The sequence below is a fragment of the Athalia rosae genome, chromosome 1 (assembly GCF_917208135.1).
Source record: "Athalia rosae chromosome 1, iyAthRosa1.1, whole genome shotgun sequence".
NCBI lineage: Eukaryota > Metazoa > Arthropoda > Insecta > Hymenoptera > Athaliidae > Athalia > Athalia rosae.
The window spans coordinates 13163274-13178679 of NC_064026.1; the positions used below are offsets into that span (position 1 = coordinate 13163274).

Sequence of the window (15406 nt, forward strand, 5' to 3'; positions counted from 1 at the left end):
GATATCCTACTCCCGCATTCAATTTGTAAGCTATCACACCCCCTGCTCCGCTGCCCCTACCCCAACCTTCTCATTGGACGGAGGTTATGAAAGCGTATAATTATATTCCCCACGCATCATCATCCCATCGATCGTCTGCCGACCTATTGTTCTCTATGAGAACGTTCTTTTTATCGGTATTGTTATAAGTACGCACACGAAAGTGCTATACCATCTCTAGTGCCGGATCAACGGCGATAATTGCGATTTATGTATTAACATCAACGTCATTATTACGGTGATCGTCACACATGATCACGGGTGATTGGATTTAGCAGTTTGCTCCTATAACACGTGTGCTTTTTTTCGTTCTTTGTTCCTGATGTATTTTGATTCGCTAGGGAATGCGCGTACACATTATTATAAAAGCAATTACGGAGGTAACATAAACAAGCTTCGTGATTAAAAAATATAACAGGAAGGGCAAAAACATAATAGATCGAGAGAGAGAGACGAAGAGAGGGAAAGATATATTGGGAGAAGGGGGTAAATGCAGTGAAAAGAGGGAAAGTTCGATCGACAGACGACGGTTTATTTTTGACGCCGGAGCAAAACAGCTTTATTTGGCATCGAAAAAAAAATTGGAGACTTCATTACGAACGTCCCGTGACGTGGTATTTTTGATTAATTATTAATTGTTTTCACCCAGAGTAAGACATGGTAGTTGATATTTTTTATCTAAAATTGTCATTCGCAATTTCGAACATTCGTTGTCTGCTATAATTGCCTGGGACGTGCGTTCAAACGTACTCACCATCATCTCTCTATTTTCTTCCCTCGTCTTTTATTTTTTACTTGTTTGAATCATTTTCTCTTCAAATTTATATACCTTTATTCTGTACAGAGATACCCATAAGTATATCAATGCCTTCACGCAGGAATTGTTATACCACCAAATTTAACTTTTCTCGCGTTCAACGAAATAATCTTTGAGTTTATAGTTTATATCAACTCGGAGTTAATTAAAACGGAAACCACCCCATCATTAAACAACAGAAATACGTAAGCTCCTCGTTCAAGAGATTTCTCATTTCTGTACAACCAATGAAGTCACGTTTAAAGACGCGTTAAACGCAATCTTTCTATGTAATTCTTTGATCAGATTAATTAAAACACAGTTTTATCGCGTCATCTTCCACCTAATTGTTTTTATCAGTTCGAATAAATTACATTCTAGAGCGTCCCGATGGAAATAGCGTCGATTAATGCTCTATTTGTCAAACTGACAGTCAGAGTTGAGCGACGGGATAAGTTCGAGTATCGCGTTGGCTTCAAATCAACAACAAGGCGTCTGACCAGCGGTTGACCGCTACTACTGACTGCACGTCTTTCTCGCGCGTGACTCATCGTCAGCCGACTGTCAGACTTTGGGGTCACAACTCAGGAGATTTAGTTGCGACGTTGAGCAAGGATTTCGTCGGAGGAAGTCCTCCCCCGGTCTGCGAATATATTACGTTGTTATATTTACGCTACCAAGCGCTCCGAAAGGATGAAATTCAACGCCGGATTCCCGCAAACGTTATAATAGGAAATCTTAAGCAAATAGGTAGAGTTTGTTTGTATGTTACGCATATTATATGTATACGATGTTACATTGGAACAGACCCCGAAGTGGAGTCATTATTTTACTAAAAATTTCGTAATCGAGATCAAGAGCAATTTGACTTCGGTTCCACCTGGTTTCCGAGCTTTTTGGAATATTCTGTGGTAATATACGAATATACGGTGGGCGGATCAGATCCTTCGTGTACCAACGAGCAACTTCACAAAATTGGATACTAAACCAGCGTTATAACATGAACCGACGATACTCGAATAATACCATCCCAAGTAGCTTACCGATATCCGGTTAAAATAATAATGGCATTATAGGGGCGGGAAAAGGTATGCATTTATCTATGACGATGAAGGGTAGAATTTATGCAACGCGAATGAATCGATCGATTAGCTGTGCAACGTTCGACACCGGTCCTAATCTCAATGTATACAGTATATATTTGTCTAGGTGGGATAATATACATGCCTAGGCGACCGATATCACGTTCACGTCCGAACGTAGAATCGCCGAACACGTGCATCGACGCGGTGGTGAATGGCGAATCGCTTTCGCTGAGACAAATGGAGTGATTTATCACCCCGACCCTTTCCGGTTAACTTGCGCTCGTCTCTCCCCCCCCCCCCCCCCCTAAAGCGCGCAATAGTTGTTGATGTAATTTTTTTCTTTCAACGTTCGCCAGGGCCACATACCGATAAATGCTTTTATAATGTAATAAAACGGTGCGGATGTTTTTTTTTTCATGCTTTTCGCAGAGGTAACGATGACTGCGGGACGGCCGTATCAAAAATGATCGATATTCGATTCACCCGTGAATCAAGTATACCCGAAAACAGGTATACATGCAACACATTTTGCCATTTCTCAGCATGGTAGACCTACCTTAGATGTCGCTGAGATGCTCGTGATAATTACGTCTTATACTTTTACCCGATAGGGTTCCATCGCAAAGGGATTTCCGGTTATTAAACTTTGATGCCTGAGTTTAAATCGAGCTGACCAAATCGAATCTACTAACCGTAGGATCGAGTCTCTCTATCACTACGTTCGCACGCAACCCTTTCTTCCTTCCTTCCCTCCTTTGTTCCGTCGAACCGCAAATCTTTGACCAAACCGTTCTATGGTGACTATCCCTTTGCAGCTCTAAAATGACACGCTCCGTTTAACGGAGACACCAACCCTTGAACCCTGCCATAAACATTATAAGCGGACATTCTCTCACCTGTAGTTCACTGTTGTCGAACAACACTGTAGAAAACTAGAAAAACTGAAAAAAAAAAGGGAAAAAAATTTGTAGAATGTATTGTAACGTGGTGTTTTCAGTCCCGTTACTGTGACACCCAAATTGATCGGAAATCCTTCTTGTTTTTTGGAAGTAATATCGAAAAATGCAGGACACCCGAAAGATACACCAAGGCTAATTCGACAAATAGCCTACCGTTTTTCACCTTCTACCGCTACCGTTCGTTAAGTTAGATTCACTCCCGTTCTTTTCGTTGGCTAAAGTTTACTTCAAAGTCGAGTCACAAATATTATCAGTGAAGTCAGTGAATAAATCAGTCAAAGTCAATGGGTGCCGAACTCCTTCAATAAGGTAAGGTTTTTCACCTCCTGACGAAAGTCACGCGGTTGCCATAAGTGAGGACTGAGAATTGCCTTTGTTATTTTGTGATTTGTTAAGGTTTTGTTCAAGTCGGCGGGTTGTAGGCCCACCGCGATATACGTTAAGTTTCGTTCAGTTTGACGTTTCGTAAGTTCTGAGCAATTCTGCAGTTTCTCCGGTTAAACCTGGTGGCCTTTGAATGATCGTACGTTTTGTAAAATTATCGTTAATCTGCGTCTTCCACGTTTCTCCCGTGCATTTGCTGCACGTGGCTCAAGTCCGTCATTTTGTAATTAAGTAGTTGAGTAATGCGTTGACTAAGCCTCGGTGATATCCGGTAATTCTGTATGGTATGATTTGTAATTTCTTTGAGTAATTTGTTACTCTTACGTTAGTAATTTGTGCCGTTAGTAAGTTTTCCGTCGTACCGTTTCGTTCCCGATTATTTTGTAAAATAAAAGCTTTGCCGCAGTAAAGTAGAGTAGCCACGGAAAAGCGCTCCGTGTAATATTTCTCGTTCGTAATTCTCGGTCAATAATCTCGTCGGGTTACCCCGAATGCTATGAATATAATTTTGTTACTACCGTGTGAATAATATCCCGTTCTCGTTAAACGAATTATATCTTGCTATTCCCGCATTTCGTTAACTTTTCCGATCCTGTATTTCTTACCGTTGTTAAAATACAGTATCTCGAAATAACGAATTTGCTTTGTGCTTTATTATTATTTTGTTGTACCCGGATTGATGTTGCTGACCCACGTCACTCTATCTTTTTTTCTGCTGTTGAACAGCCTGAGCTTATTGTTAGTCAGCAATTCTGCTCGATTTGGATTCGTTAGTTGAGCAAGTTTCGTTAAATTCGGTAAGTGACGCGATAACGCTTCTGGCGCCCAACCATCATTCGTTCCGTATTTCGTTTTTCGTTTTCCCGTTTGCTCCGAATCGCCCCGAAGGTACATGCAGCTTTCCTGGGTAAAACTCGCTCGGGGAAAAAAAAACCTAGCGTCGCGGTATGTGAAAAACGAAATACTGGAATAGAGAAAAGAAAAATGAAACGGAATAAAATATTCCTCTCCGGAGACGTCTTCGAATTACGACCATCGGTAATATCTCCGTCTGTTTTCGAAACATCGCGAGGGCCCCGCCGTGATTTATTGGGTCACCGGATGAACGCGTTCCCTCATAACTCACATCGTGGCCACGTGGGGGTCCGTGATTCCCCTAGTTAAGTACCTATCCACGTAGTCCGTAGGCCGGTTCACCCGTGGAACCTTTACTATCCCGTAGGAGGTTCCTGGATGTTGCCGCATCGTTATAATACGGTCTTCTCCTTCAGTCGACCGCGAAACTATTTGGCCTTGTGCTTTTGCAGTGGGTGGGCTATGGGTACACCTACATCCTAAGGGGGTCCGCGAGTTCCACCTTCCGTTGGTCCACCGCGGTGCGCCGGCTACTCCAGGACTCCGGTGTTACCTCTTGCCACGTTGGTCCGTATACTATGTACTCATGGCTCGATCATAAGTGGTGTAGTTAGACACTACGCGATGAGACGTAGGTCGGCACAAAATATCCCCAGGGGGAATTTAGAGCAGTGCAGAGCAGAGGTGGGGATCGCGAACGATTCGACCCGCATCGATCGTAGGTAAATTTCCTCTAGGGATATTTTGTGTCGCCCTAAGTCTCCGCGTAGTGTCTAACTACCTCAGTTATGATCGAGCCATGTGTACTGTACCGGGACGACGTTGGTTCGGCTCGTTTGTTAGGGAGCTCTTCCGCCGCGAAATGAAATTTATTACGTTCGCGCATGAGATGACTCGCAAACACCGAGCTAAAGACGGATCTTCGTTCTTATCTTGGAATTAACTCCCGAAAGCTTCGTTCGCACCGATGAGACCCAAAATATATAGCACTATACATGTACTCTTGGGTGTTGTGTAAGCTCAACGAAATAGGCTCGTTTGTAACTAACAGTTGCCCCTCAGGGTTAAAAAGGCAAATTGATGTCGCGGGACGAATTCAAAAGAGCCACCTTTTACCACTTTCACTTCACGTTCGTTCCAATGGTGAAAAATCCTGACTTTCACTATCATCCGGACCCCTAGTTGATGCTGAGCAGCTACATCAAAAGGGTTCGACTAGCATATAAACCAAGTAAACTAAAATTTGCGGACTTCTATACGCGTCTTACAAATTCGGGGCGAACGCAGTGTTTAATTTATCATCCCATGCTACGTTAGTTTCCACTTAGGTATCCTACCTTTGCAGGCCGTTACATTCATGGCGCCGTAATCATTTTTCAACTTATAAAAACTTTTCTACTACACAGTTTACTATCCATACAAACAGTCTTTGTATGGGTTTGATGCAATTTTCACGTTTACTAATTATTTCTATCAGATAACTGCATAGCCATCGTTCGAGTCGCTGTTGTTGTTATTATTAAAAGTTTGTTGATCAAAATAACGCGATATCCTATCCCTCTATTGTGTTTCGCACTTATACAGAATCCGAAACAATCTCGAAGTTACAACTGTCGATATTGCATGGATCGACGTATCGGGATTTTCAGAGATGTAGCACATAGTTATGGTTGCTTACAATTAGTTGTACAAGTGGTAACGATTTTAAACTTGACCGGTGAGCCGATACACATACCTGTGGTCTCTAGCGAAAGGAATTTCACCTGAAAGTTCACCATTCCGTATTGGTCTTGTAGCAATGACTCGTCCGCCTTGGGCAAGAATCGAAAACTCCGTCCAATTCTACGCTATAATTTTCTACCTTCGTTCAAACATTATGGGAACGTGTGTGTTTGTTTCTCCGTCCCGTGAGAATCTTCGCGTACGTCTTGCAATTATTTTCGCAACACCCCAAAGCTTTCCGCCGAGTTTATCGAAAATTATACCAACTACAAGGTTTGGTGCAACCAATTTGAAACGGCGAACTACGTGAATGCACATGATACACATACGTTCAGAATGTTCACCGATGTCTCGCGTTGGTCTCTATTCTATGGTTTTCTCTCTCTCGGAAGACCTTTAACTCCTCAAGTCTGCAAGGATCACTTTTCTCTCGGAGGGGCGAATTGTCGCTTTCTGCGGTTCACCGTGATCCTTAGGGGGATATTAATCGCGCGAGGATTCCGAGGGGGTAAACGTTACGTTTTCAAATTCTCGTTATACTGAAGCGCGAAGAGCTGTGCAGGCGGCTGTAATAACCTGTACTTCAGGATTTTAATAATAAAGTCGCTGAAATAATTCACCAATTCGATTTCCATAAATTCACCGTGATATACATCCACCCCGCCTCCCCCCCCTGATACCGTGAAAAAAAATTGATGAATCGGGGGCGGATAATCGGCGTTACCTGACGATCGTAGATATCAACGAGCGGGGTTCGTCGACCCGCTTGTTAGCCTGCCGACAGTCCAGGATAAATCTTCGAACGTGACGCTCCTGCAAACAGGATTACTCGACGGTCAAAATGTCCTCTTCGTTTGTCTTATAAGTATCTATAGGTATGTATACTCTGCCCGCGATGTGTCACAGGTGCGACATACCGACACCGATGAGGAAGTCGAGCAGAGGTCGGAAGGGGTCGTCGCGGAGGTCGTTCGACGCATCAATGAGACGTTGTCGACCGCCCCTACGCCTGGAGGCGTAACACAACAACCTCGTTGACCCGTTATTTCACCTTTAATTTCTTTTCTTTGTACCGCGCTGAACGAGCGCGTCGTAAACATCCGTGGGGACAACTTAATCGTGTCATTCGGAATGGCTAATCGGTTTTACGAGTGTTACGGGGGAAATTGTACGTTTATGCGAACCGTTTCAGGGAGGCGTGCGAATATATTCGATTGCTCACCGTATAGATCCTTTGTCCGTTGAGAACCGTAAGAGTGAATTGAAATATCGGCTTTATTGCGAAAGCGATGAACGATACTGCAAGAGATAAGTTTCATGCAGTTCGCGTCAATCTATTATAGATACAGGAACGGGAGTCACGTTTAATGCTGACCGAACGGGAGGAACTCTCATCCATCAACTGTGTGGATAGAGCCGCGGGAAAGCCCCGCGTCTGGTCTTTTCGCGGTTCGCGGTATAGTACGGGGTCTAGTTCACCCTTATACAGAGATTCGTTTCGACGTTTTGCTCGAGACAGCGAAGCATAGCTGCGGCGGCTTTCGATGCATCCCATTATGGAAATGTGACCTCACAGCTCTTGAAAATTATGTTGATGTTATGCGCCACCGTTCCCTACGAGGTATTTTCGGCTTATCTTGAATTCATAAAATACAATTATCTTTTTTACCCTCTTCTCATGGATCGAGCAAAAAAAATAAAAAGAAAAAAGAAAAAACACAAATAAATAGAAAAAATAAATAATACTTCTACACGGGGCGTGAATCTCGTGATGTACGCGTGCACGGAGCAAAAAGTTGATACCGAAAATTTAAATTGCGGGATGAATTGAGAGGTTGAAATGGTTTTCATTGCGTACGTAGTGCGATAATCTAGCCGCGAGCGGATACTGCGTGGCAAGAATATGAGTGATTACTATTTACTTTTTTATTTTTTTGTTCGCAGCAAATATTGGATTCGGACTTTGTGGTCACAGAATTGGTTTGATGAATATATTTCACGTGGCAATTAAAATTTCCGTCACCTTTTCCGAAATATTTTCGTAATAATGGTGAAAAAGTAGAACGTGGACTCTGAATTTCGAAGCAATCAACCACGTACGCCTTCGCTGTACCCGATTCGTTAAGAGGGCGGATATTATCTCTTCCGGATTAACTCGAGCCGCTTCACTTTTGTTACTTCGATTCAACTCTTTCTCCGTACCGATCTCCTGGGATACGTTGACTCCGCCGAATAACGATGCCGCTATTACGTGTGACTACCGCGCGGGTACGTTACGCTACCGTGCAGTTCGGAGAGTTTGGTGACTCGCTCGATCTGCGAACAAACTTTTGCAACCGGTCTTTGATCTATATGCTCGTACGTATACACGAACGTATGTACAGAAACTGGCGTTCTCACTTCTCCCTGAAACTTAGGGCTCACTTAAACTTGTGGAGAAGTTATCCTTGATCGAACCGACGAAGAGGAGGTATTTAGTAGACTTTCAAACACTCGATTCCACGTCGCGATCCGCATAATTATATGAAAATATGGCGTATAATTGTCGAAAAAAGCAAAAAAAGCAAAAAAAAGAACGGCGGAGTATTTTTTTTTTTTGTCTTTGTCTTCTTCTTTTTCCAAGAACACGATATCGGTGTGTCGTGTGCTCTTGTACAAAGCCCATCCGTCCGAGTTTATCCCCCAACCGTGCTTGTAAAGGGATGGAAAGTTTTCTCTCCTTACACCCTCGGGACATTAACATACCACGGTGACAGGCAGCCAAGTTTTCAAAGTGAAACGGACCACGTCGCTATGCACCGGTCTTGATCTTAAAAGTCAACCTACAAGCACTGAGACCTCTCGCTTTTTCTCTTTCCGCGAGGCTCGCATCTCCCATGAAAAGAGAGTAACGGGACGCCACGGCTCGAGCATACCTTATATACGGAGGAAAAGAGAAATTGAATCTACCCTCTTGGGAGACGTTACAAACAGCGGGGCCCCGAGGCTCGACGGCCTCCGCGCGCGTCTCTTGATTTTCAACTTGGTCAGTCGGGCTGCACACTCGCTTTGGTACTCGACCTCTTCCCTGTATCTATTATACATTATACGTAGGTGTGCACAGAAATAAATTCACCTGCCTGCCTTCTAGTTTCAAACGTCCCTTTGATTGAGAATAATTAAATCCCCGGGAATTGGGTGTACGTATGTCTACTCATGTGTCTCTAGGAAAGGTCAGGCAACCAATGAATTTCTCAATCCGGAGGAACGGAAAGCTCTAATCTCGTTGTTAGTCGAAGATTGTCGTATACCTGTACGCGGTACTCATGAGCTACGCTCAACCATGCAGAACGAGTTTGTACGCACGAGCTGGTCACTGATTTGGATATTCCGATTTTTGACCAACCGTTAACAATAAATTTAGAGCCGACGGTTACCTTTTCTGGATGAAAAAAAAAGTGATAATTTTTCTTCAAGTTTGAGATAAAAGTACCTTTTATAGCACACGCAGGTTTTCATCTACCCGCATCAGTAAATAGGAGAGAGAACGTTCGTGCGAGTAAGTTCGTGCGAAAGTGCTTTTCGAACGAAATTGATTTCGATTCTGACGATCTTGATAAGTTTAATTATCTCTTCTGGCCACTCGCTTTCTACGGAGAAATTTTATATTCAAGCCGAATTTAATCGAGGTAGAAACCGACTGTCGTTGAATCGAACCGCGAGCGAGAGACGCCCAATCGATCGATTCGAATTTAAAGTATTTCATGGTCGTTCATTTTCGTTGGAAAATAAATAGACTTGAACGGAACTCTCGCCCGTCCGGCTGACCGGACGTAGGAGTCGATATTGCTAGAGAGCGAGGATCTGGATCTCGAATTTCTTGTGTACATTTTATTTCGTATTTCCATTTGTCTTCAAATCGCTATCGGATCGATCGATCTGTTGGACATTCTGTACCTGAACACTTCCTGTTCCTGATAACTGACAATCAGACTCTCTAGATATTTCGATCGCTATCGGAAATCCGAATTTAAAACCAAGCGTTACTCGCATATTTCAAAATTGTGGAGTGCTTTTGAACGACTGAACCAAATGAGAATTCGTAGAATGATAAAACGAACATCACGGAAGAAAGACAGAGAGACCGACACGAAATTAACGCTGGAGTTGTTGGAAAGTGAAATTGACCAGTTTAAATTTCAGCTGGGTCTCTCGATCTTTTCCACCACGTGGGGCGAGCGAAAAGCATTTGACAAGGAAATAATTGGGTAAATATTTCTCTGGAATCGCCGATGCTGGCTGGTGGTTCGTTTCTCTCCATCTTTTCTGCAGTATTATGTACCGCTCGGAATGCCGACTAATGGCGAATGAGGTTGTAATTCAAGACGGGATATTGGCATATCTTGATCACCTCATTTTACGTACGTACCAAAGTAGGTATCGTTTTTGTATCAGCAACGAGACAGCCAAGCACCGGAAATTTCGATTTTCAAGTACTTCGATTGGGAGTGATGGAGAAGTAGCGCAAGTCATACCCGTGAAGGAACGAGGGTAGTGAGAGTAAATATGAAAGGGACCGGAGATGTATAATCCGTATAATTTTTTTCCATCAACGAAAGTAGAAAAATTAAAGAAAACAAGAACGCAAAGAAGAGGAATGATGTGGCTGAAATTAAACTCGAACAGCTGCGCCTTCTGCTTCATAATATTCATGACTCCTAAAAAGTCTCTTATTAAATCCGAATATTATACAACAAAATAAAATTTTTTAATTCATTCAGACGAGCCAAACGCGTGGCTTCTTGGAGGGCTGACAGAGATTAGGGGAAGTAATTTCGAATTTCTGGTACCTCAGTTTCAGGGAATTTAATCTTTCTTATTTTTGGCATACCTCGTTGTGATAATTGTTGCGTTATAGGTACTCGATGACTCAACTCACCTTGTAAACCGAGAGCCCGAGACGATAACCTTTTCCAATAATCCCATCTGAAAAAAATTGAATCTGTTCCTAAAAACTTTAATTTATTCGATGATAGATTTTATTCGGTGTTTTTTTTTTTTTTTTCGTTTTCCAGTTTGATCTTTATTGTTCAAATCTGTGGACGGTATTAAACTGTACCGATAAGACCGGATATTTGGACGGTGTAACAGACCGTAATACTTCGATATCTCCTTGCCCAGAGGTGGATAGCCTCGGGTGGATTTTAAAGGAAGAATATTGTCTCAAAAGAGTCCAGTTGCCCGGGGTCTGCCGGTGTTGATCGCGTAGCCGCGTACCAACGGCGCTAAAACCAAAAGAGGTAGGAATTTCTCGTTCCAAGGGAATCTCTGTTGGAACGCTCGGCACGTATATCTTAGTAAATCTTATGGCTACTCACCTCCGTCGTTCCCTCTCTTTTTCTCTCGGTGAAAACTGGCTCGGCCGGAATCCTGACGAGCTAACGAAGCAGATCGCGAGTCGAGCTGGAGACTCTTCTTCACCTGTCGAGGTCTCGAAAGACTTTGAAGTACAATTCGTTAGGCAAGACAATCCCGGGCTTCCCTTTTCCCTCTCATCTCGTCTCCTCTAATACCAACGCTGTTTAGGCTACGCAATTGGCGCACACTCTTCCACGTGGCGAGCGTATAAATACGCGAAACAACGTCCTATGTTTTATAATTTATATCGATCTCAGTGGAGGACTTACAACGTCAACCGTAAAATAAATCATGAGATATGACACTCCGTTGCTGACGCATGATATAGGTATATTCGGATTTTTATGTCGGAACCAAAAAGTAATTTCCTCCCTCGTAGACTCGGATGAGGATGATATTCGGAGTTTAGAAGTGAATTGAGTCGGAGTAATTTGTAAGACTGCTTTTGTACACGATATGATACAGATGTTGCCGTGGCTATAGGGCCTTGATAAGTAGCGATGCGCGGCGTGAATAACGTTGGCGGATACCAAACTTCTCGTAAATTGAATTACGCATGTTCTGTGGCGTGTAATATTCGGTATATTTCTCTGTTGGTTTTACCTTGTTTTCTTAGGTGCCAGGCCTTCATTTTGGCGTCAGTCTTGACGTCGCAGATTGTCACATGCCATTGACAAAACGCAAGAGAAAAGAGAAATGAACAAAAAACGAATGAATAAATAACCGAATAAATGTCGTTGGTGAAACAAAGGAATTTCATCCGTCTACTCTCTACATAAATACACGTATATGTAGGTACTGTATACATATGTATATATATATTATCATGTACCGTACCGCGGTAGTTTGGGTATGCGTGACCGGCAAAATTGAATGGCCAAATAAAACCAAAAGTGAAAGACAAATAGAAGATAAAGAACAAAAAAAAATTGTGAGGAAACATAAAAGTTTTTTCACGAAAGGTTAGAGGGTGGCGATGGAGAGAGAATGTGAACGGTGAAATAAAATAGAGGAAGGAGAGAAGGGATAATTTAACCCGGAAAAAATATACCAAAATGAAATACCTCTGAACGAGCGTACTTATTGTTAGCACTCTACGATCTTGAGACACGCAGGCGTGTGGGTCCCGGAACATATCCTCTCATGTGCGTTACTCATTACCGAGGTAGACAAATTTTTTACGGCTTCTCACAGTCCCGTTTGATCCCACAGGAGGATTTAGGCGTTTAATATATTAAAGTAATGAAACTTGTTAGTTTAATGCACGACAGCTTTAACTCGCGTGTCAACCTAAATTAAAATTCACGTTCACGTGAAAGCACGTGTATGTGGTAACGCGTATTGGTGTACATGAACAATAATCTACATACTCGGACAAAGCGAAGCTTTTAATATTCGGAAGGTTTTGAAAGAGGAGTTTGCTAACAATAACTTGATGCTTGAGAAAAATTATTGCGAGACTTTAATCGTAATGAAATGTAACGTGCTAATCACATGTGATTTATCTCAAGTTGAACAGGAAAACGACACCACTATTATAGGTGTAAAACTGGTACATCTGCTTTACAGGGAACCAAGGCGAGAGAAATCCTTAAGCGCGCAGAAATCAATTATACTTTCTGTGTAGCTATATCTCAAAAAAGCACCCCGGATGCAAAAAACTTTCCCATCTACATTAATTTATCCAAATCAATCGCCATCAAAAAGTCGTTCCTCAAGAATAATCGTAAAATTCAATTCTTCAGAGAAAAACGGAACCAAATTAATTATCGTGCCAAGTACATACCTGTGCGTTACTTCACATCATGCATAAAAGTACTAGAGAGGATTGGAATTGTCAAATGAATGAATGTAAAATCTGAAAGAAAATGGAAAAAAATAGAATAAAAAATTGGAGCTGGTGGGACTTGGCGGGCTGTTAGGAAAGACATCCAGAATACTTGTACGGTGATATTCTATTGAGTCTCTTGACTCTCAGTAGCGGACCGATTGCTCTCGGAAATTTGGAGTTAACTTTGCTTGCATGTTGGCAAAATAGGATCCCATCTAGCCATGGTTGATGTATTGTTAATTCTATGAATCTTGAACCATTTCATCCAGTCACAGCTTCGATCAGCGCATACGTTTGCGGAAGAGCTCCTGTTGTGTGATGGGCCAGGGAAAAGATTGTTTTCTTTCGGGCAGCGTGAGAGAGAGCCCTGAATTTCACGGCGGAACTTTGTTTGAGGGTACGGGAACTCTTGATTTGCTGGTATCGGGACGGGAACCAATTCCTCCATCGTTGACGGTATGCTTGGAAGAGAGAGGATGGCGTTAGTCATTAGGGATTCGTACGGCAGCTTGAGAGAGTAATAATAAATATCGTACTTGCATTGCAAGGAATCGTTGGTCCGGTGGCCTGGACTCGATTTAGCAAGATTTATCCGAAAGAGATCTACGTTTGGAAAGGTTGTTCACTTTTTGATTCGCTACCGTTCTCATTCCCGGGTAGAATCGCGCTGGGAAAGGCTCTACCGAGTTTCTTGACGTACATCATATGTATAACTAATATGTGCACAATGCACATACAGACTCACGTATGGGTATATATGTAATTTTGACGAGCTTGAATGAAATTGCATTCTTTACGGTTTCCACTCATCTTTTATTCAATTTGGTTTATAGTTCTTTTTTTTACGGAAACTGCGGAGTGAATCGTTACTTCATACTGTCCATTACTTCTGGAACAATGACAATAAGAAATGTTGCCGAACAGTTGCAACGAAAGCCTGGACTGAAACGCCTAATCTCATCTATATTTTCACGAAACTCTTCTTCAAGAAGATACTTCGTATTCTCTTGTCGTTTATCTGAAACTGCGACCACCTGTGCTTTGCTCAACGTGTCAAATGATTTTTTCGGCTTATTTGAAATCAAATATCTGACATCGATCGAAGAGCACCTGCGATTCCGATCTCCGATGCTTCATTGAACGTAAAACTATTTGAATCCAACAAAAAACTTTCAATTTTTCAAGTGAGTTTGCGGATAATAGTGGTTCGGTGGGGTGATTCCACGTTTCGCAATCGCGATGAAATGTCACGTGGAGATAAAAAAAAAAAAGGCATCGCCAATCATCCGTGAGTATCGATTACCCTAGCTTCCAATCAATTTAAATTCGCTGCCTTGGAAAACGCACACCTAGCAATTGTCTCGGGAGAAAAGCTATCACCACTTTTGTCCTTGTTATTTATATTCACGAAACGAGACAATCTCAAGGTTTGTTATCATGCGCTTGCGAAATTGTTATTTTTGCATTCTCCGTTGAAAGTTTAAGGGCAGGTGTTTTTACCTCAGTTACCTCGTTTCGTTTGCAGTTACATCACCTTGAGGGTTGTGGCCGTTTTTTATGAAAATATCTCGACTTTTGTTCTAAGCGTTATAGGTATGAGGCCATAAGGAACGTTATAAATTTAAGAAAAAAAAAAACAAAAAATAGAAATAGTTGATTACTATCGGAATTCTCTTAAGCTGAACCTCACGCTGATAACTCTTCGCATCAGAGTCCGAAATATTTTCACTTTAACATTGGCGTTGCTACACGCCCCATAAATCTACGCTTTGATGATGCACACATCAGATACCTATTTCAGAAGGTAATTGGTGATTCTCCCGCATTTTATTGGCCGATTTAACGGTTCGGTTTTATTTTTATTGCAAATCAATTGTTCACAGTGTTCGCAGATTCGTATGTATCGAAGGTTGTTGTTGGTCGTGTGTGAGAAAAGCGCGGAATGCATCGTATCCGCGCCTATAACAAAGTGCGATAGCGGGATCGCATGTGATCGCGCACAAGTGTCAGCTGTACATACATATGTATATTGCGGAAGACGTTCATTCCAGTCCGGTGGGTGCCTGCAAAGCTACGCGTTGACCTTACCTAGATTATGTTTGCATCAGCAACTCGAGCGTAACGCTATAGCTTGCAGCATATACGGGCGCCGGAATAGCGCGATGGTGATGATCGTGGTACGTGTGATTCTATAGACATAGTGGCGCTACTCTGTAGCATATAACAGCGAAATTTACCTTTGGTCTACCGTAGACGGACGGTGAAATGATCTGACGAGCTCTTCCGCCATTTTGGTACTTTGCCGACGAGCCTGGGCATTGCCGATCGGATTTCAGTT

General features: G+C 42.4%; 1 long non-coding RNA gene across 1 annotated transcript; it reads right to left on the reverse strand.

Moving 5' to 3' along the window:
• Nucleotides 1–10578: 10578 nt before the first annotated feature.
• On the reverse strand, nucleotides 10579–11994 carry LOC125499761. Its single transcript, XR_007276744.1, has 3 exons — nucleotides 11198–11994; nucleotides 10939–11104; nucleotides 10579–10805 (listed from the first exon to the last, which is right to left on the reverse strand). It is a non-coding gene; the product is annotated as an uncharacterized LOC125499761 (long non-coding RNA).
• Nucleotides 11995–15406: the final 3412 nt, after the last annotated feature.